The sequence below is a fragment of the Anolis sagrei genome, chromosome 1 (genome assembly GCF_037176765.1).
Source record: "Anolis sagrei isolate rAnoSag1 chromosome 1, rAnoSag1.mat, whole genome shotgun sequence".
In the NCBI taxonomy this organism is placed as follows: Eukaryota; Metazoa; Chordata; class Lepidosauria; order Squamata; family Dactyloidae; genus Anolis; species Anolis sagrei.
Genome location: NC_090021.1, coordinates 221,236,716 through 221,258,858, shown reverse-complemented (window position 1 = coordinate 221,258,858; position 22,143 = coordinate 221,236,716). Strand labels below are relative to the sequence as shown.

General features: G+C 38.8%; 1 protein-coding gene across 8 annotated transcripts in view; it reads right to left on the bottom strand.

Moving 5' to 3' along the window:
- The window catches only part of SEMA5B (semaphorin 5B), a 498,410-nt gene that overhangs the window by 292,033 nt on the left and 184,234 nt on the right, over window positions 1-22,143 (bottom strand). Inside the window, exon 3 of one of the 8 annotated variants that reach the window (XM_067473376.1) lies at window positions 18,173-18,253. The exons of the other annotated variants lie outside the window; for them this stretch is intronic. The gene's annotated coding sequence lies outside the window, so the exon portion shown is untranslated. The remainder of the gene's footprint in view (window positions 1-18,172; window positions 18,254-22,143) is intronic. 8 annotated transcript variants of the gene reach the window in all.

Genomic DNA, 22,143 nt, shown 5'->3' with positions numbered 1-22,143 from the left:
AATGTACCAAGCCTCCTTCCCTTTTTCAGTGCTCACCAGGATACGCATTTTTCTTAGTGGAAAAGAGGAGGAGAGGCTTAGGAATTGAGGAGCTGCATGACTCAACCTCACTTCTGAGTACACAGTTTCTTTGCCCTTATTTCTAAGTGGACATACTTAGGCTTAGGCATTAGAGTTACTATATCAAGTACTGCTGAATGATTGTGGAAAAACTTCTCCTGATTGCTGAAACAGAAATGGTTCAGGCTCAGACATGCAGCAGAGGTGTGACATTTGAGATGTAGCTTGAAAACAGTTGATGAATTCAGCCCTGTTTATTTCTAAGAAGAAAGGCTTATCTTGCTTACTCTACAATAGGTTCTGTGTGTGTTTGTGTACTCCAGGAGGTAAGATACATGCAAGAATAAGACTAAAAAGAGAAATAAAACATCTCACTGAGTCTTTGGGAAGCAATTGGATATTTTAAAGATGAAAGGAGAGAATAGCTTGGGAGACTATATTTCTCTTTACCAGGAACTATGTGACAATTCTCAGCACTTCCACTTTCAACGCCTCTCCCCTTTCACTCAAGGCACAAAAGAACTGTAGGAATTGATGGAGAAATGCAACTGAAGCTTAAAAGATCCATTGTTTCATGCCAGTTCCAAAGTAAGCAAAGAGAGACTTTGCAGTTGGCATGCTCCCCAGTATAGTGTACTCTTGACAAGAGCATGATAGAAATGAAGTAAATGACTCAGGACAGCATGTGTCTTCCAAAAGCTATGAGGAGTGAACTGGTCAGTCAGCAAGACACTCTTGGTGCTGACTTTTTATACTTCACAGCTTGTCATTTTTCTTGTTAGGTGCCAGGGCAGAACAGAAATATTGTGAGTGCAAAATCTTTTTTGTTGTTTTGGATCGAAACTTAGCTACAGCAAAGGGATAGTGAAATAATACCAAAACAGGCCACAGTCTTAGTTTCCAAATCTACTCTGTTTAGAAAAAGCATCTGATTAAAAACAATAAGCCAAGGAACGACTGATGCATTAGTCTTCAGTTATGCTGACATTAATCTATAACAGCTTTGCAGTGTCAAATTATAATTACATCACTTGAAGACGTTTTATTTTAAAAGAAAATGTCCAAACTGATAAACCAACTGTGGAAGAAGAGGACGCATCAGTAGCACTGCCTCACCCATTTCCAGCTCCTGAGGCAGAAATGAGAACCAACAGCTGGCTCCGGCAAGGAGGCCAATAAAAGGACATTAGGCAAACCCTGGAGTGAAGCTGGATGGCAGACACTGCATGACAGGTGATGGGCTTCAGGGATCTCATTTGGACTGCAGTGTAAGAGGAAAGGGATGGTATGAAGTATCTCAAAGTACCAAGGAGACAGATGCTTTTCTGGGCTTCCTGAATAGGGAGGTCTTTTGAAAGAGTTCAGAATCTAGAGAGAAACTTGGAGCATATCTACACTGACCACTTAGATTTGGCAGAAAACAGTTTCACTATATAGATTAGATTGACAATTCTGTAACAGGTTTAAGGTTGGGACGGTGATTACATTAACCACGGAAGGTGACCTTGGACCAGTTCTAGAATCTGCAGTATCCATGGTTCAACAGCCAGATAATGCATTTTTCCATTTCCCAGTGATATGTGAACCTGCTTTCTGGAGGCATTCAAGGAGAAGACTAAAAGGGAAAATGACAGCAGTGGAGACAGCCAATTACCTGTCCCAGGACATCAGTTGGCCACCTGCTGTCCACCAATGCCCTAGGGGTGTTTTTCAGCCATATTTGTGATCTTTGGCTACAGCTATATTTTTATTTATTGGAAACATACCATGGACCACCAGCCAATGGCTTGTGAATGTATGCCAGTTCTGGACCACCATTTTCAGCCTATAACGCAAGAAATAGAAAAATGGCAGACGAAAACAGGCATCATGCATAGATAGATGACCAGAAAGTCATGCTGGCTAAATGAGCCAAAATGCTTCGTCAAAGAGCGCTAGACAAAACCCCAGAATATTAGATGATATCCTGAACTGTAACTGAAAATGAACAGAGATCCCAGTTCTCTTCTCGTGAACATTATTATGCAGAATGATTCAGAGGCAATATTTGGGCACTAGAGTGGTATAGCTATCTTTAATAAGTACCTGTGATTAGCCTCTGTTACAGAAATAGTACATAGTAGATGGCTTTATTAGATCTTTCTGGGAAATGCTAACACTTTTCAGCAACATACATAAACAAGCATACACATAGTCAAGAAATCCAAAAGTATAGACTGAGCCTCCCTTATCTGAAAATCCAAAATTGGCCACATGGGTGGCTGAGATAGTGAAACCTTTGTTGTCTGATGGTTTGATGTATACAAACTTTGTTTCATGAATTAAATTATTTTTAAAGTATTGTGTATAAAATTACTTCCAAGCAATGTGTATAAGGGGTATATGAAACATTTATGAGTTCCGCGTTAAGACTTGGGTCCCATTTCTAAGATATGCCATTATGTACAGATATACAAGTACAGGAAAACTGAAATCCGGGGAGAAATCCAAAACATTTCTGGTCTCAATCATTTTGATATGGGATAATCTACCCAAAATCTGAACTGAGGGGCGTTTACTTCAGAATCCTAAGCATCCCATAGTTACAAGCAGGGAGAATTGCTTTGCTGGATTTAGCCAAGGTTTATCAAGTCAGCAGTCTGTTTCTATCAGCAATCATGTAGATATTTCTGTAAGTTCACAAGAAAGCCATTAAAAGTGATGGCTCCTGCCTCTCTATCCCTAGCAGCTGGTATTCACAGATATCCAGCATCTGTATATGTCTGTTTATAGCAGACACTGGCTAGCAGATAAACCTCATCCTCCATGAAATTGTCCAGTTTAAAAAATCCACCTAAACTATTGGATGATCTCAAACATTCACAGAATTAATTAACTAAGCCACAAGGCCCCCATCACTCTGCAGGGGGAAATATTATTTATAACTTCTAGACCACCTCTTTCTTCAAATGCTGCAGAAAGAAGTGGGAAGAGGAACTGGGTTTAATTGTCTCAGAACAACTACTGCCTGAAAGGGATTAGCTACAGAAAACTTAACAGGAAAGCCATGGGTCTTTATGAAGACAAAAAAAATGCACATGCTGTAAGATGGTTCCCCCGACTCTGTGCCCCCCCCCCCCCCCCCGACTCTGGAATTCACTACCTGGAGAGATCAGGAAAGCCCCTTCACTAGAAACGTTAAAAAAGAACATTAAAATCTGGCTCTTCCACTGCGCCTTTGGCGAGTAGGTGCACAGCATGATATTATTGCTCCCCTCAACGCTTCTGCCACTGGAGTACACGCCCCCCAAATGGGAAGTTTAGTTTCACAACTATGTTTGTTTTTATGAGCCCCCTGCAAATAACCCGCTCCTATTTTTATCTCATCAGAGTCTTTTAATTGTTTTATCCTGTACATGTGGCCCGCCCACTGTTATTGTGACTGTGTTTATTGGAATGTGTTTTTTTTCTTTTCCTAATGTAATTTTGATGATGTTGCCTGTTGTTTATGTTTTTGGTTTTATTCTGCTGTAATATGTTGTCCAGGCTTGGCGCCATGTAAGCCGCTCCGAGTCTCCACTGGGGAGATGGTGGTGGGGTAGAAATAAATATTATTATTATTATTATTATTATTATTATTATTATTATTATTATTCTCCTCTGAATTGCCTTTCCGCAAGGAAATGGAAAACAAACAAACCACAATCATTTACTTTCAGTTACAGGGCATCTGACCAATCAATCCACTTGGCATGTTTTAAATGCCAGCTCATATTATTTTGAGGATTATAACATATCCAATATGTACCTTTTAACCTTCATCACAGCTTGCTTTACATCACACTGGTCTAGATATCCAGAGGGTATTTGGATACTTTAAATCATCTCGGGAAATACATGGTATGACGTTACACTTGAAATGTACTCAGAGCTCTCCCATGGAATAAATTGTTGTTGTTTTCAATCTCCCAATTTGCCTTGTTGTTTTTCAATTGTGATGTCCCTTTTTCCCTGTCTTGTGGCTTGAGTGAAAGGTGAGATATGATTCCCCACAAAATACAAATAAATAGTTTCTATCATCAGTAGGAAGCATTCTAAGAAGAGGCAGATGAACAGAGTAAAGAGGATACAAAACAAATTTGCCGCTGCTTCTTCTACAAATGTTCATTTTGTTGGTATTAGAAAGCAGGTAGGCATGCTAGGTGAGCTGTAAAAGGTATAGTAAGGTAAATGCTTCTTTCTCAAAATATGCCTGACAGCAAAAGCTCAATCCCTCCAACAATCTATAACATCAGTGAAGACCACGCAGTGAAGATACTGTACTCACTAGGGAAATGCTATTTCAGCCTCCCTTCAAGACTGAGATTATGAAAGAACAGCTATGACTACTGTTTACAAAAAGCCAATCAATCCATCTTTTTTGCTTTTAGATTTAAAAAGAGAATAAATACCTTGTTTTTCTTCAGCTAAGCAAACAGTATTTCTCCACAGTAAAGAAAAGAATAATCGTTTCTGTTAAGAGCAGAAACACAAATAACCAGAGGCAACAACAGCGGATTTTTATATTTAAATTGTAGACATACAAAAGGATGCAGTAGAATAAGACCGTGGTGCTGCAATAATAATAATAATCATCATCATCATCATCATTATTTATATCCCACCACCATCTCCCCAAAGAGACTCAGGGCAGCTTAAAAAACACTCCAGGGTGCATATATAACACACAACATATAAAAACTGTACAAAAGTATAAAACAAGCCACATAAAATTATAACAAATAGTGCAGATATAGCAACCAAATGTTTGGCACTATAGACCTCATCACACTAGAGAATGAATTAACTTGAAATCCGGTTTCTGCCTCCTGCAGAATTCTGGGGTTTGTAGTTTAGGGAGGCTGTTAAAGGTTCACATTCACTAGTGTGATGAGGTCTTATGAATCTGGCGTTCCTATTTGAGATCTGCTGAGGACCCCGATTCTAGACACCCTCTTCTTTTCTCCAAAAATGACTGTTGCAATCGGCCACTGCAGCAACACCATTAATGGGGCGCAGGTAGCTTTACTCTTGCAGCATAAGAACTCATTATATTACTACATATATTTCGTCCTCTAACCTCTCCATTCCCTAGAATTGTCATTTTGTCACAATTTTTTCACTACCTTGCCACACAAAGTAGAGGTGAATCTAGCCAATGTGTTGTAGTGATATGAGCACTGGACTATAATTCTAGAGACTAGAAGCATGGTTTTGTAAAAGAGAATGAGCTAATGTGATTCTCTGGCCAAAATCCCAGTTTCTGGGGACCTGAAAAGGTGATTTCATCTTAAATGGAACAAAACCTAGTCTTGGCAATGATTTCAGAAAGAAGGGAGAAAAGTTAACCCAGTTATTTCAGCAAGAAGTCTCTAGAAGGAGAGAGCGGGCAGGTGCACTGTCATTTTTAAATGCTCTTAGGGATGGAGCAGCATTAAAGTTAGTTTAAATTTATGCATGTAACAGTCTTGCCCTGCCTCAGGATATTGCCTCATTTTGCTGACCAATGTTCACCTGACACAGATTATTACTTTAGCCTGGCTAGCAAGGAGGGAAGTGTTAAGCTGATGGCCCTGTGCACCGAAGGTGATATTTCCTTTCCTTGACATTTCCTGTCTATAATGCCTTATTATCCCATTGCAGGGTGTCATGATGGCAGGGACAGACCCTTATCTGGAAGGTATTCAGTATTTCAGTAATTAAATCAGTTCTCTTAGGAGACCTGGTCATGTTAGATAATTGTTTTCAGGCTGCATACTTGAAGCAAGAGTGTTTGTGCACATGATTATGTGTGTGCATTTACATTTCCAAAAAATATAAGACAAAACTAAGATTTCAACAGAATTTAACAGTGCTCAAAGCCAAGATTCCTGTCAGTTCACTCAGAAATTTTCTCAACAAGCATTATTTTAAATATAACCATAATGGAAGAAATTGTAGTATTCATTTGTTACACTTTAACCGACCCGAATATAAGCTGAGGCACCTAATTTTACTACAAAAATGAGGAAAATGTATTGATTCGAGTATAAGCTAAGGGTAGGAGATGCCGCAGCTGTTGGTCAATTTCAAAATAAAGATAGATACTAATACAATTACATTAATTGAGGCATCAGTAGGTTAAATGTTTTTGAATACTTAAAACTATAATTTAAGATAGTTAAACTCTGATTAAACCATTATTCTAACCTCCTTCAATATAAATGTGCTTACATATCCTTCCAATAATAATAAAGTAAAATAATAAATGAAATAACAATAATAAAGTTAAATTATAAATGCAATAATAATAATAATAATAATAATAACAGAGTAAAATAATAAGTAACCTTGACTCGAGTAGAAGCCAAGGGGGGCTTTTTCAGCCTAAAAACAGAGTTGAAAAACTAGGCTTATACTCAAGTATACAGAGTAATTTGTATATTATACAGAAGAATTGTATATTATGCAAAAGAAGGCCTTCTCTCATGGTCCCTGGGAAGGCAGCTCCTGAAAATGCAACATTTTTTCCTCTCAGGGCAAAAAAGGGAGCAACATGATAACCCTGCTTCTTTAGGTTGCTGGAAGTTACCACAGTTGTATTCCACTCACCTCAAAAAGGTTTTTTTTTAAAGTGGGCATTTGGAAAATGGCTCAAAATGCAGTGATTCCATGGGATCCCAAATGTTTTATTACCCCAATACACCCCAAGAAAGCTCTAGAACTGGTATGTGTCATTTCCCTCCTCTTGGGAGTTAATGGGAAAAGACAAAGTAATACACTTCTTCCTCCATATCCATGGATTCTGCATCCACAAATTCAAAAATTCATGGCTTAAAAATGTATTTTTCAAAGTACTGATGTTCCAAAATGCAAATCTTGACTTTGCTCTTTTATATAAGGGGCATTGTTTTATTATGCCATTGTATAAAATGGAACTCGAGAGTCAACAAATTTTGGCATCCAAAGCAACTCCTGCAACAAAACCTCAGCAAATATCAAGATCCCACTGTAATAGAAACAGTCTTTCCTTCACCTACATACTCTTTCCCTCCTTCATAGAATGACTCTTAGCAAAGTTAATGGGCTAGCCTCATGAGGGTAGAGTTATATAAAAGTCTAGCTTTGCAAACTATTCTATTTATGCCAGAATCAAATATAGCCATTACTGTCTATGTTTTAAGAATGCCCCAACAGCCTTTTTGTTATCTAACACAAGCATGCTCTGACATGAAGGACACTGGTGGACTGTCACAAGTTATTTCTTGCAAAGTGTTGAGGACACACTTTGTCTCCTAGGATAGTAATGTAATCACATCTTCCTTCTGGATCTCAGATGGGTCTTCTTAACAGAATAGAAAATTACATGGTCCTTATAGAAACCTCTGCTTCTTAGAAACAACTCCAGCCTTTTCAGCTTGGGTGTATACATAAGCCCCAAAACAACAAGAACCAGTAACCAAGAGCCAGAAAGTGTTGACAAGACATGAAATGAAATATTTCAGTAACTGAAACCAATTACCTGGGGGATATGATTCAGTTTCTAACCCTGGGAAGAGCAACAGGTCATTTTCTAAGGATTACCTAGCAACCCAAACAATAATGACTTGATGCCATTACAAAGACGGGGGAGGGGGGGATCTCCCTTATTAGATTGCTGTAGTTTGTACAAAAAACAGGTTGACAGTACTTGGAGATAACACTTAATGGAGCTAAACCAACCCACGTTTAATGGAAATAGCTGGGTCACTTTGACCAGAATTTTAGTTTAGCAAATGAGGCCCAAAAAGTGCCATGAAAGTAAGAAATATAAGAGCAGCCTACATGAATTAGATTAACTCTATGCCAATGTAATATTTCTGGCAGAGGAAATATTTCTGGCAGAGGAAACAAGCCACTGAGCATCACTTGAATTGTGCCATCATTTTAAAACTTATGATGTCCTTTTTTCCCATCACGATTAGCTTGAACTTTTAGAGTTTTATCACATCAAATATTAGAAGGGAAAATCTGTAAACATCCCCAAAGTCCATAATTTTCATTATGCCAACCAAAAGGGCACAACATTCTTCAAGACATATTGAGTTATCTAGAAACCAAAGAAGTAAACTGAGGTGGTGGATTAATGGAAATCGGAGTATACAGGGAATGAAAACCCAAAAAGCACACTTCTAATGCTGTTAAGGAATACTTTAAAAATCCTTAGATAAGTTACTTTTACTGCTACCCAGAAGAGTAAAAAAGTTTCAAAATATAAAGTCATATAATATAAAGTTAGATGTTTCAAAATATAATTGACTATATTTTATATGGTCTATGGCAACTTCAGACACACTTCCCCAGAAAACAATCTTTTGGGGAAGAAGTATTGTTTTCTGAAATGGGAGTGTGTGAAATAGCAATTTCGCTCTGTGTAAAAACAGTATGTATTAATTTTGTGGGGCAAAAATGCGGCAATGTAATCACAGATAATACAGACAGCAGTATTTCTACATGGAAAATGCTGCTCTTATGTAGAAAATACTGCTTTCTCAATATATGAATTTTGCATGTAGTTTTTATTTGTTTATTTATTTATTGAATTTTTATCCTGTGTTTCTCCCAAGATGGGATGTAAGGTCCTTTATTGTGACTAATCTTCGAAAACTGCCCAGTTTTCAAGGATTTTCTCACCACAGAAATAAAATTGCTTACATTACTCATTGCTTATTTAATAATGGTAGTGAAGAATTACATTTTTGCTATAGCTGAGCCACAGTAAAATGGCCATGCATGTCAGAATGTACCGGATTTAGACACAGTAAACTAAACATATGTGCAAAGAAACAGCAGCAGGCATGAAATCCAGAATAAAGTTTAGTCCTCTTACTTTTCCATCAACTTCACATCCCCCGATATGAAGTGGGGTATAAATGTTTTAGTAAATAAAATAAGAAATATGGTGCTCGACAAAACTTACCAAATTTCAGAAATGTAGCCAACATACACCTCTATCTATCTATCTATCTATCTATCTATCTATCTATCTATCTATCTATCTATCTATCTATCTTATTTACCAACATCCAAATATGTCTAAATCCATGGCTAATTTTTCATGAATGTAATAATCAAACACATTAGCACATTTATGATATAATGGAGCACATCGATTTCAGCTTGATTTAATGTAAAGCCAGTAGTATTATTTATTTATTTATTTATTTATTTATTTTATTTTATTTTATTTTATTTTATTTCGGTTGCTTCTACCCCGCCCTTCTCACCCGGGGGGGGGGGGGGACTAAGGGCGGCTCACAAAAGCAAGGCACAATTCGATGCCCGCATCACATAACAGCAAGAGACAATAGCATCAGTTAACAAAACAGCAATTCTAGCAATCACAACAATTAACAGAAAACAATAATTATTATAGGCAAAAACAACCATAAAACCAGTAAAAGTGATAAAAGCAATAAAACCAATACAAACCTCATTAACGGTCAGAGTTTCACAATCTCATAGTTTAAATTCCCATTCCACAATTGTCAGTCCTTTCAGTCCTATTCATCTGGTTTCCATATCTAATTGTCAGGTTGCCCAAAGGCCTGATCCCACAACCACGTCTTTACCTTCCTCCTGAAGGTGAGGAGGGATGTTGATGCCCTGATTTCCCCCGGGAGTGAGTTCCACAGGTGAGGGGCCACCACTGAGAAGGCCCTGCTCCTTGTGCCCACCAGCCTCACTTGTGATAGCGGTGGGGTCGAGAGCAGGGCCTCCCCAGATAATCTCAAATTCTGGGGTGGGAAGTAGAGGGAGATACGTTCAGACAGATACACTGGACCGGAACCATAAAGGGTTTTGTAGGTCAAAACCAGCACCTTGAATTGTGCTCGGAATTTAATCGGCAGCCAGTGGAGCTGACACAGCAGGGGGTTGGTGTGCTCCCTGTATGTCGCTCCGGTAAGCAATCTGGCTGCCGCTCGCTGGACCAGTTGAAGTTTCCGAACAGTCTTCAAGGGCAACCCCACGTAGAGTGTGTTGCAGTAGTCTATACGGGATGTAACAAGAGTGTGGACCACTGTGGCCAGATCAGACTTCCCGAGGTACGGGCGCAACTGGTGCACAAGTTTTTGCACAAAAGCTCTCCCGGCCACCGCTGAGACCTGGGGTTCCAGGCTCAGCGATGAGTCCAAGATCACTCCCAAGCTGCGAACCTTAGTCTTCAGGGGGAGTGTAACCCCATCCAGCACAGGCTGTAACCCTATACCCTGTTCGGCCTTACGACTGACCAGTAGGACCTCTGTCTTGTCTGGATTCAGTTTCAATTTGTTAGCTCTCATCCAGTCCGACACAGCAGCTAGACACCGATTCAAGGTCTGGACAGCCTCCTTGGTGACAGGTGAGAAGGAGTGACAGATCTGGACATCATCTGCATAGAGATAACATCTCAGACTGAAACTCCGAATGATCTCCCCCAACGGCTTCATGTAGATGTTAAACAACATTGGGGACAGAATTGAACCCTGAGGGACTCCACATGACAATGGCTGTGGGGCCGAACAGGTGTCACCCAGTAACACCTTCTGGGACCGTCCCTCAAGAAAGGACTGGAGCCACTGCAAACAGTACCCCCAAGTCCCATATCTATGAGGCGTCCCAGAAGGATACCGTGATCAACGGTATCGAAGGCCGCTGAGAGGTCCAGCAGAACTAACAGGGACACACTCCCCCTGTCCAGCTCCCGGCAAAGATCATCTACCAAGGCCACCAAGGCTGTTTCCGTTCCATGTCCTGGTCTAAAGCCAGACTGTGCCGGATCTAGATAATCAGTGTCTACCAGAAATCCCTGGAGTTGTGTTGCCACCACACGTTCCATGACTTTGCCCAAGTAGGGAAGATTGGAAACTGGCCGAAACTAATTGAGTGGTTAGTGATGGTTTTTTCAACAGCGGTTTTATGATAGCTCGCTGGAATTTTGCCCTCCTGCAAGGAGGTATTAACCACCACCTTCACCCACTCTGCCAACCCCCCTCTGGCTTCCTTTATCAGCCAGGATGGGCAGGGGTCTAGGATGCATGTGGTAGGACCACCACAAAAGGCACAGTCGCCTTCCATTGAAGCAGCCCTGACCATAAACGAAGAAAAGCAAGAACCCTGAGCAAGTGGTCAATATTAATGGACAAATCCAGCAACCTTCAAGAAATTGTTTCACTTTGACTTAACTGGATAGCCAATAACATTCCTATTTTTCCGTGAATTCAAGAAACATAGGAAACACACACCTCTAGTCCTCATTATAGCTACCAACATCTCCAATGGGCAACATAACACATGATACCTAAGCCATGAAGTCATCCTCTGAATAACTAATGTTATGCCTTCCCCCAAAAACCCTTCCTTGCTAATGCCAAGTACTTCCACCAATTAGAAAACTAACAAGAGCCCTCCAGAGCGCCTCAGATGATAATTGCTTCAATAACATAACTAGAACATCTCAGCAGCCTGCTGAGAATGTGCTTTACCGTTTAACAAAACACTGGGCAGTAGGGAGGTAATAAGATAATTACATGCACAAAAAAAGCAACAGAGGCACCCTGTTCCATGGCCTCAGCGCTGTTCAGTCTTCCCACATTTTAATTGATGTCAGTCAGGAAACAGAGGACAGTTCCTTTGACTGGAATGAAATAGGCAGCTAGGTGAAAATGCAGGGATATGTTGAGATGGTGTTTAGTGATGTGAAACGGCAGGTGTTTTCCTTTTCATGCAAATATTTATGCTCTGTGAGCTACTCTGGTCAAAGAGTGAAAGCCAGTAAAAAAAAACAGGATTAAAATTACTACTCCGTATACTTTAAATAATAGAATTGTATGCTAATCACTTTCTCATAGGAATAAAATGTGAAGCTTTACATGCAGATGCCTCCCACAGATGGACAACAGCATATTGCATCTCCCTGTTAAATTTATCTTCTCTGAAGTGATACAATGCTCACAACCGCAACTATGGCTTTGCCTTGGCTTCCATATCACTATTACCACCACCACCACTGTTGATACAATAAAACACTGGACACATAACACCAGTTTAAAAAGCATATGGGAGCAATACATAATAAGACTATCAAATTCATACTTCAAAACTCATTATTGAAAAATAATTGAAAAATAGGCCTGTTGTCTTTCCTCATCGGCAAAAGAGCTGCTGAAGCAGTTGGAGGAGGAGCAGCTTCCAAATTCTCCAAAATCCGGGTGGTTCACAAATCTATTGCCAGAGTGCAATAGAAGGAAAACCTCCAGAAGTTCTACAAAGGCAAAAAGTGCTTGAGGCCTAAGAAGACCCGTGCTATGCGGTGCAGGCTAGCCAAACATGAACAAGGTCTGAAGACCAAAAAACAGCAGCAGAAAGAGCACCTGTACCCCCCCTCCCCCGGAAATACGCTGTTAAGGCATGAGCTTCACACATTCAACTTCTCAGAAATGCATTTTTTCCAGTAAAGGTGTTTGTCTTTGGAAGAAAAAAAACAACAACATAGAAAAATAGATCTGTCAAGTGAGAAAAACGGGTCTTTTTCGTGTTTTGATAATATGAGAATACTGGTATTCCAAAATCCAAACAAGTCCGAAATCCCAAACACTTTTGGTCCCGAGCACTTCAGAGAAGGGATACTTCAGATTAGGGATACTTAAATGATAGTCATGTTTACACTGTTAACTCCACAATAAGTTAGGTCACATGCAATATGCACATACTGTGAAACTATGGGAGAGGAAGGAGTCTTACCAGGATAATAGGCTCGGGGGGGGGGGAATTGAATAAGACATCAGTCACATTTATTGTTGCAAAGTTGTGCCAAAAGTTTCACACACTATAAATGAGACAATTACAGGCTATGCGTAAGCGAGGAGGAAACCCACACTTTTAAAATTATTACACTTTCAAACACTTCATCAAGTTTGTTAATAACATCCCCAACTGGTAAAAATGATGACCTGTTAGCATTTCAATTTATTATTACTGTTCTGCTAATGAGAACACAAAGGAAATGTAAATGGAAACTCATAAATATGCCAAGACTAACATTTGGCTACCAGAATACAGTGCCTACCACTCAAATGTAACTGAAAATTATTAGACATCTTTGAAAAACTGACAAGGTGCCTTTGCGTCAAAACATTTTTGAGACTCAACTTTCTCTTTTTTTAAAATCTAAAAATCCCCCAAATATAAATACAAAAAATGAACAAAAAATAAATAAAACCAATAAACCAGGAATACAATTAATTTTTGAAGAAGATGTAGGATTCAATGGCTATTTCTGTGGATACTGTAAATATTTCTATAGAGTTTTCTACCACAAATGAAGTGGAAATACAAACAGGAAAGTGCTACAAATCTTTACACATTTCACATGACAAAATTATAGCACCATGATTCCATCTGAACTTCCAAGGCAAAATCCTATGTAATCCTCAGATTTGTAACTTGGTCAATAATTATCTGGATGAGAATGGTAAACGTTACTCCCTAAAGAAGAAAGGGAAAGAATTACCACTTTTGGATTTCAAAAATACTCTCTACCAGCCTTAGGGTGGCACTGTGAATTGTAGCCAGAACAATCAGAGCTAAGACAAGCCTGAGAGGTTGCATGAAGAGCTTTGAAGAATCTTCAAGGTGAGATATTCAATCAGGCAGTACGTTTATGTAGTTGTTTGTGACAAACTGGGCTGGCCAGTCAAAAAAGTATTTATTTGACCAAACAAACCATTATAAGTGAAATATATTAAAGAATCCTTATTATACTCTGATAAATAAAAATATCTGCTTATCCCAAGAAACATATTTGTTGCCTTTTAAGGTATTCATCCAAGTAGTTTCCACAGAAACGCACCTTTTGGGTTCATACCTACAAAACACTTTGAGAAGTTCTCATCTCCATTAGAGATGGATCTTTTGTAAAATTAATGGGCCTTAATTGCCATTCAAAACCAAGTGACAAGATTAACTAAACAATGTATTATCTCCCTCTCTCAAACAAACAAACAAAACAAACCACCACCACCCCAACTACTTTGGCATTTGCTAAGCATACAGGGAAGTTTGGAGTTACAAAGTGTATATGAATTACTGAACATTTTAAAAAAACTTTTTCCAAAACAAGAAACATATTTTTTTTGCTTTTGTTTTTTATTGATCTATCTGGCGCTAGAAGCCCACATAAGGAGGAAAGTAGCCCCCTGCACCTGTCATAGGTACCACATCTTCTTTAGCCTGATAAAAACACTAGAGTAGCCACCAAGGATGATTTTATTTACTTATTTCATATCAAAAGCATTGCATAAATTAGTATAAAACTGATAAAAATAGAAGGAGCGCAGGCGGCTAAATATCCTTTGATCAAAAACGGGCAACAGCAGTGGCATTGTCTGTAGCCTCCAACAACTCTTCCTCTGTACATGAGACAGGGCACAGTGGACAAGCATACAGATGTGAAGTTGTCTGTTCTGCTCCACAGTCACACAAGGTGTGGGACTTTTTTTAGGTAGTACTATTTTGCCAGGTTGTCTTTTGATCTGCCCACTCCACTTCTGAGTCTATTTAGGGACTTCCAAGTTGCCCATTCTTGGTTTACCCTTGTGGGGGGCCACCCAGTTGAGATTTCCTGGTTTAGCTCCCCGGAGGAATACCCTTGCTGTTGCTGGGGGGACACCAAGAGGAGTGGTAGTTTTCATAAAGCCAAAGGATGACAGCAACATCCAAACTGATCCAATATACTATCCTAATAGGAGGACAACTGAATGCTTCTAGGAAAGACAGAAATAGGGAATGAGTCCCATAGCACTTGCCCATTTGTTCTCTGGTAAATGGCACTGAGATAAATATTACTGATTTTTGAGATTATACATAACTATTATAATACCAATCAATGATCCTCCATAAATATGTCTAATTTCCTTTCAAAGTTATCTAGACTGGCAGTCATCACTATATCTTGTAGCAGCAAACAAATATTATGCTCCAAACTTGTGTTCAGACAAAGAAACTTCTGAGTTTCCCCCCCTCAGAATAGGCACTACGTCATCTCACAATACATGAGGTTCTAAATCATGAATGAGAGAATCATTCGTCACAGTCATGTCATATAACTCAAAGTGATTTGTGATCATAAATCTCACTTAGGCTAAAAACATGAGATTTATGCTAGGCAAAGACCTGCAGTGACACTTCCACATGGGTTGTCAACTCGCAAACTTAGAAACTTGTTATTAAGCTGGTGTGCAATTTACTTCCCTGGAAAGCAGGTTCTGTGAACGACAGCATTTGGGTTGCATAGAGATGCCACTTCACCCGTAATGGGAGATTTGCAGGCCATTGCTTCCTTTCATATGTTTAACAGTAAAAATAATCTAAATTAGCTAGTACAGCTGGCAGCATAGCAGGGAATTTGGAAATAGCGAAGTGAAGACTCCTTTGAGAGAGATGAAACAGAGCAAGGCACACAGAGCTGTTTATGAAGGTGCATGATAATCCAAGGAAAAACTATTTATTTGATAAGCAGATGGGCAGCATTGGCCCTTTTACTTCTTGCTCACTTTCTCACACATACTTTTTGCTTGCTCCCGATTCCACACCTTTCACCACTTTCAATCCTACATTTTGAATCTTTTCTCTGCTGACACAAGGAAACAGCAACAAGTTTCCATCCAAAGTCAACATGAAAGAACTAAGAGGAAAAACGTGAGGCCTGTTATATCCTACAGATTAACAAGTCTCTCAACAGCTTGACTGCACATAAAATAGACAACCAACATGCCTCTTCCTTCCTTCCCTAATCAGTTCTTCACACAGCAATCCCTCTTTTTGCCATGGGACTGTCACTAAAGGGATACAAAGAGTGCTCTCTAATTACTACTCTATCTATGTAGTATTTCACATATGGGAATCTGTCTTTGTCTACTTTATCATCCTGAAAGAATAGTCTGTCTTGGGAAAAAGAAGTACTAACAGGAAGCTCATGAGAAAAGAAATTTAATATCCTGAATTTAGTCAGCCTGTGATTTTCCTCCTATGAGAAATTCCCTAAAATGCTGCTTTCCCCAAGGAACTACGAAAGTTGTGGATTTATACACAAGCAGCGTAACCTACATCTTGGAACAGAAGTGGGGAATGGTGTAAGATCCAGAAATTAGTTTTTGATCTCTAGAATCTCCCAAGGGGTACACACAACCACACACAAAAAAAGCAAAAACTAGAAGAAAAGCAATCAAACTAAAAATTGTGTCATTTATATTTCATTTTTATTTAAGCTGTCAAGCCTTAACAGGTACTGCGACCTAATCCTAATGGCTCTCTTTGGTGAACCTTCTCGTAACTACAGCTGTTCTATAGAATTTGCCAACAAGACTTCCTTCCACAGATACCATTTCCTAAAATTCATTATAACTTAAAGAAAAATATATATATTGTATAGTCCTGATTGTACAATGATGAACAATACTTAAGTTAATTGATTTGTTTCTTTTTAAAATCGGAAACAACTTCTGATTCACCTCCCTTTTTCACATCCTGAGAAAGGGAAAAGATTATTGCCAAATACCCAAATTTTATCTCCTGCAACCTGTAGTAACAAGCTAAGTAAGAGGCAGGACATCTGAGACAATGGTTCTGTGAGATAACTGCAAGTTTTTCAAGAAGGGTTGAAATGTGCAGGCAAGGGAAGTAATTCTATGGATCCAATAAATGTTGAAGCTGGGATTTGACACAGCCACGCCTCCAAATCAAGTGGCAAAGACAAAAGATGGGATGTTACATTTTAACAGGAATTACCATATACACAGGGTTTATATCATGTCAGAAGCAAATTGAGAATACAGTTATAATGCATACAGAAACCTCAAAGTTAAAAGTTTGGCATTGTACTAAATTTCCTTTGAACAGAAGCTGGCCTCTTCAAGTGGCTCTGGTAAGGCTGTAAGTAGGTCCTCTATTGTGCATGTGGCAGGGTTCAGACTGTATACATGAGAGAAACCTCCCTGCAGGATAGTAACACATCCGGGCATCCCCTGGGCAACGTCTTTGTAGATGGCTGATTTTCTCACAACAGAAGCGACTTGCAGCACACACTCAGGTATAACCCGATCTCATGTATGCATTTTGAGAACAAAATTATGGATTTTTATATGATCCATGGATAAATTAAGGGTCATGTCACAGAGAGACAAAAACATCTATGCTATCTCAGGGAGTCAGATGCACATGTTTTACTAGGTACTGAAATGAAGCCAATTGGGTATCAAAGTGGATGGCATTTCATAACCAAAGAAGGCTCTTTCCTATAATGGATCATTATCCACAGGTGGGATTCAGACCTCAGTCTTCACATAGACAGATGTATATAAGGAAAGGTGTTCTTTGGGTATTGAAGTTACATTATTCATTAATTTTGTCACTCAACTAGTAATTATTTATTATCTTACTGGATTACTATTTCTGTTACTATTGTGCCACTGCAAATTCAATATGTTCTCTGATTTCCCTGAAGATATACAAATAAACACTACTTCCTCAACTAAACTTGCATCTATGCCAATTCAAGCACACTCCCTGTGTCGCTATTTAGAGTAGTCATTATCATATATGCTGTGATATATTTTATTATGCTTTTAATGTACACATGTGTTGGGTTTTAATTGGTTTGATCTTTTGTGTTGTATTATGTTTATTTAGTTTATCCTTGGTTAAGTTTTGTTGTTTATAAGTTATATTTAGTTTATTTTATTTCATGTTCTGTCTTGATTTTTTTAACCCGCTGCGCCCCTGGTGGTGCAGCGGGTTAAACCACTGAGCTGCTGAACTTGCTGACTAAAAGGTTGGCAGTTCGAAATCCAGGGAGCAGGATGGGCTCCCACAATTAGCCCCAGCTTCTGCCAACCTAGCAGTTTGAAAACATACAAATGTGAGTAGATCAATAGGTGCCGCTTCTGCAGGAAGGTAACGGCGCTCCATGCAGTCATGCTGGCTACATGACCTTGGAGGTGTCTACGTACAATGCTAGCTCTTCAGCTTAAAAATATGAGATGAGCATCACTCCCCAGAATCAGACACAACTAAACTTAATGTCAGGGAAAACCTTTACCTTTATCTTGATTGTTGTTTATTTGTTCCTGGCACTGAATGTTTGTCATTTTTGTTATACATTGGAAACAGCCCTGAGTCCCTGCGGGGAGAAAGGGTGGGGTATACGGTATTAGTAGTAGTAGTAGTAGTAGTAGTAGTAGTAGTATTTATCAACCCTGCAGTCACTCTGCCTTCTCTCTCCTGTTTTCTCTCTATTTATTGAGCAGTAAATCATTCTTCATTTAGACAGAATGCACATAAAAGCTTTTAAAAAGTGTATTTTATTCAACCTAATCCAAGTTGGTAATGCAGCTTATATTTGCTATGTATTTCCTCCCTCTCCTTTTTTGATGGCCCCATACTCCTTGCTAATTATACAACACTGCAAAATGAAAAGTTTCAGGAGTAATAACTCATGTGGACCTTTTCTCCTCCTCCTTCTCTCATTGTTTAGAAAGAGTTTAAAAAATTCCAGTAAGGAGTGACAGGCAGAAAACCCTTACATTACACCAAGAAGTAGATGATTATAGCTCTGGCTATTAAATACAAAAAAGTAACACCTTGGATAAACAAAGAGAACTTGCTGGACCCAAGCCACTTCAAAGAGAACTAGAGATGAGCCACTAATCACAAAGAGTTTGGGGACAGTGGCTCATTGTATGACGCTGTGAGTCTTACTTTAATAGGATTCACTAATGATAATGTCATGAAGATCTTTCTTGCCAAAATGCAGCATCCTTAAACAGTGTAGGAAAGAATGTACATTTCCCTCTAGATTTTGCGAAAGTTAATTAAATATGGGTGCTGTGGGCTGCTAGTCTCCTCTTTGCAGCTGCCTGAGACAGATTCAGAGGCAGTTATCAGTTCTCATGTTTAAAAAAATTCCTTTTCCTGTCAGCTAAATTCCCAGAATCCAGAGAGCATTTCACCTTTGACTCCCTATCTCCCTGTTCCCAGTATAAGCAGTCATGGTTATTTTTTATTTGGCTGGAAACAGAAGTCTCCAATCTAACACATACTTAACAACTTTTAACATTGCTTTATTACTTCATTTCTATTTTTCTCCAGCAATTCTGCTGGGTAAACAAACTGTGTTCCAAAAGATGCCTGATAAAATGTTTTGTACTGTTGCCTGCCTTGTGCTAAACCAGTCACTTTCCAACGAGAATTGAGGGATCAAACATGATTCTGAAACTTGCCTCAGAAGGTATCTGAGTGCTCATACCTTCCCAATTGAAGAGGATTACTCCTTGACGAAAGGGCTTCGGCAAGCAATGCTGCCAGGCATCATTAAAAAACCCTTTGTAGAAACCACAGGTGATCACAACAGGACTACATGAACCTTAAAAACATCCTGTACTTTACAAGATTTCCTGAATTTTGGGGAGGGGGAAAGAAATGTATTCCATGCCAAGGGTGTTCATGCTATACTGATACTAATCCACTCTCTCTGATGCTGTAGATTTCTAAAAACACCTTCTAACAATTATGTTCTCTCCTTGTTTTCAGATGTTATAATAAGTATATACAGATGCAGTGTTTGTTAGATTCAGAAACACTGGAGTTTCTAGACTACATCCGCACAGGGTCACATTCCCATCATTTACTACATTCAATTTAGATATGCAGATGTGGTGCTACTCAAAAATTTAGACTATTAAAGTATGTAACCAACCTATGGCTCTTATTTTTATCTTCTTAACATTTAACTGGAAAATTTCCATTTGCAATTTCTTCCTTTCAATTGTTTTCAGTAATTGCTCCAAATTTTCTGTTAGTACTATGGTGTAATCTGCATGCAGAGTGAGCTCCCATCTCTCAGCTCCAGCTTTCCATGCAGGAACATGAGAGAAGCCTCCCACAGGATGGTAAAACATCCGGGCATCCCCTGGGCTATCCCCTGCATCCCCTGCAGAAGGCCAATTCTCTCACACCAGAAACAACTTTCAGTTTCTCAAGTCACTCCTGACAGGGGAAAAAATTTGCGTGTCTTAAATTGTTGATATTCCTTTCTCCAATTCTGATGTTTTGTTCCTCAAATATAATTTATTACTTTGCATATGACACTTTCGGTGTACAAGCTAAACAAATAGAATGATCAAATACAGTGTTGCCTGATCCACCTTGCCAATTGTAAATAATCCCCTTTCTGTGTATTTGTTCCTGATCGTAGCCTCTTATCCTGATTGCAGGTTACACACCAGGACAATCTAACGTTATGGCACATCCCCTTTTAAGATGAGTATAGTTTTGTTTGTTTTTTTGTGATCTATATAATCAAAAGTTTTGCTATAATGTGTAAAGCACAGGCTGATTTTCTTCTGAAGTTCTAAGATAATCTCTATTATCCAGTGTATGTTTACAATATAATCCATAACGCCTCTTCCTTTCTGAACTCAACTTGAGCATCTGTCATTTCTCACTCAAAATATGGCAAAAGTCTCAATTGTAGAATTTTGAATATCACTTTGCTTGCATGAGAAATTAATGCAGTGGTTCCGTTGTTACTGCAATTCCAGTGCTCCCTTTCTTGAAGATTATAATGCATATTGAGTGTTTTCAATATGTGAACCATACATCAACTGCTGCAAAGTAGGTGTATAACATATGTATTCTGGTTCCTCAGCAAAAATTTGTCTGACATGGGAGGGTACCCTGCCAGCAGCACTGCTACCATCAGCATAGCTTCACAAGAGCATGCAATGCAATCACCACAGAAAGGTAGTGCTCATATTAGGGAAGCTGGACTTTTTGAATTAATGCAATATTATCAGTGGTCCAGGGATTTGTTTGTTTGTTAACTTTGAATTCATTTTGAAGATCCTCAAATACTTGTGCACTTGACCCTTGTTCACTAAGTTCAAAAGACTTAGTAGGATGTCTAATAGGAATAAGAGGTTGCTAATGGTTCCTTGAGAGAGCGCATAATAGATTGTGTCTGCATTAATCAGTTGGTTATAATCAATCAGGCTTCTAGACTAACAAATAGAAGAGTTAAAACACTGTAGAATCAGTGGTACAGGTTGAATTGAAAGTCAACCAAAAACATTGATTTGCCAATTTTGTGATTACACTAAACCAAAGATTAAGAATGCCTAACTGGTTTAGATTTTAAATTAAAATCTTGCATCATAAATGGCTTAAATAAATCAATTACAAAACTATTTCAAGATTCTAACAAAGACCAAAAAAACAGAAATAAGATTTTAACATGTGGGCAACTATCACAAGGAATATAATATACAGATTTGATATACGTGGCTATGAATGGAACTGAATGAAAGAAATAAATGAATGAGAGCTAATAGTTTTTGGAAACACCATTCAAAAGATTATGGTCTGCAATGACTAAATCATTTACTACCTGCTTACTGGACTGTAATTAAAAGCTGCTGATGAACTGTGACCATGATTAACTGTAGAACTTTTGGGGGAAAACGTGTTTACATTAATCAGACACAATGGCTTTTTGAGTTAAGGATGCTAAGAAGGAAGTCAACACAAGACCAACATCAATCAAGAAGAGTCAACATCTGCCCGGAAACTGAGATGAAGCCAGGATGTCTCAGGATGAGAAGACGTCTATAACTCATTTGCAGCTTTTGGGACGACATCAGCAGAAATATTGCTATATAAGAGATCTTATACAATCCAAACGTTGTGACAGACAGCAGAAGGGGAAGGACAGAGATGGTGTATGGAGAGTGTCAGATCTTCTATGGGAAAGCAGGATTCTGTACATTTTGGGCTTCTTTCTCAAGGGAAGAAGAAGGAGTGTGGTTTTGGATTCTTAGATTTTGTGCAGGGAAGTCAGGTTCTGCTGTATGGAAAATACAGAACTGATCCTTGGCATTATTCTTAGGAAAAGAGGATACATTTTGAAGTTTAAAAAGTATGATGTGCTGGCAGAATTGCAAGGAAGCAGTCTGGCCAAAGAGGTGTTTTTTCTCCAGATGACAGCAGGAGGAAGAATAGTTAGGTATACATGAG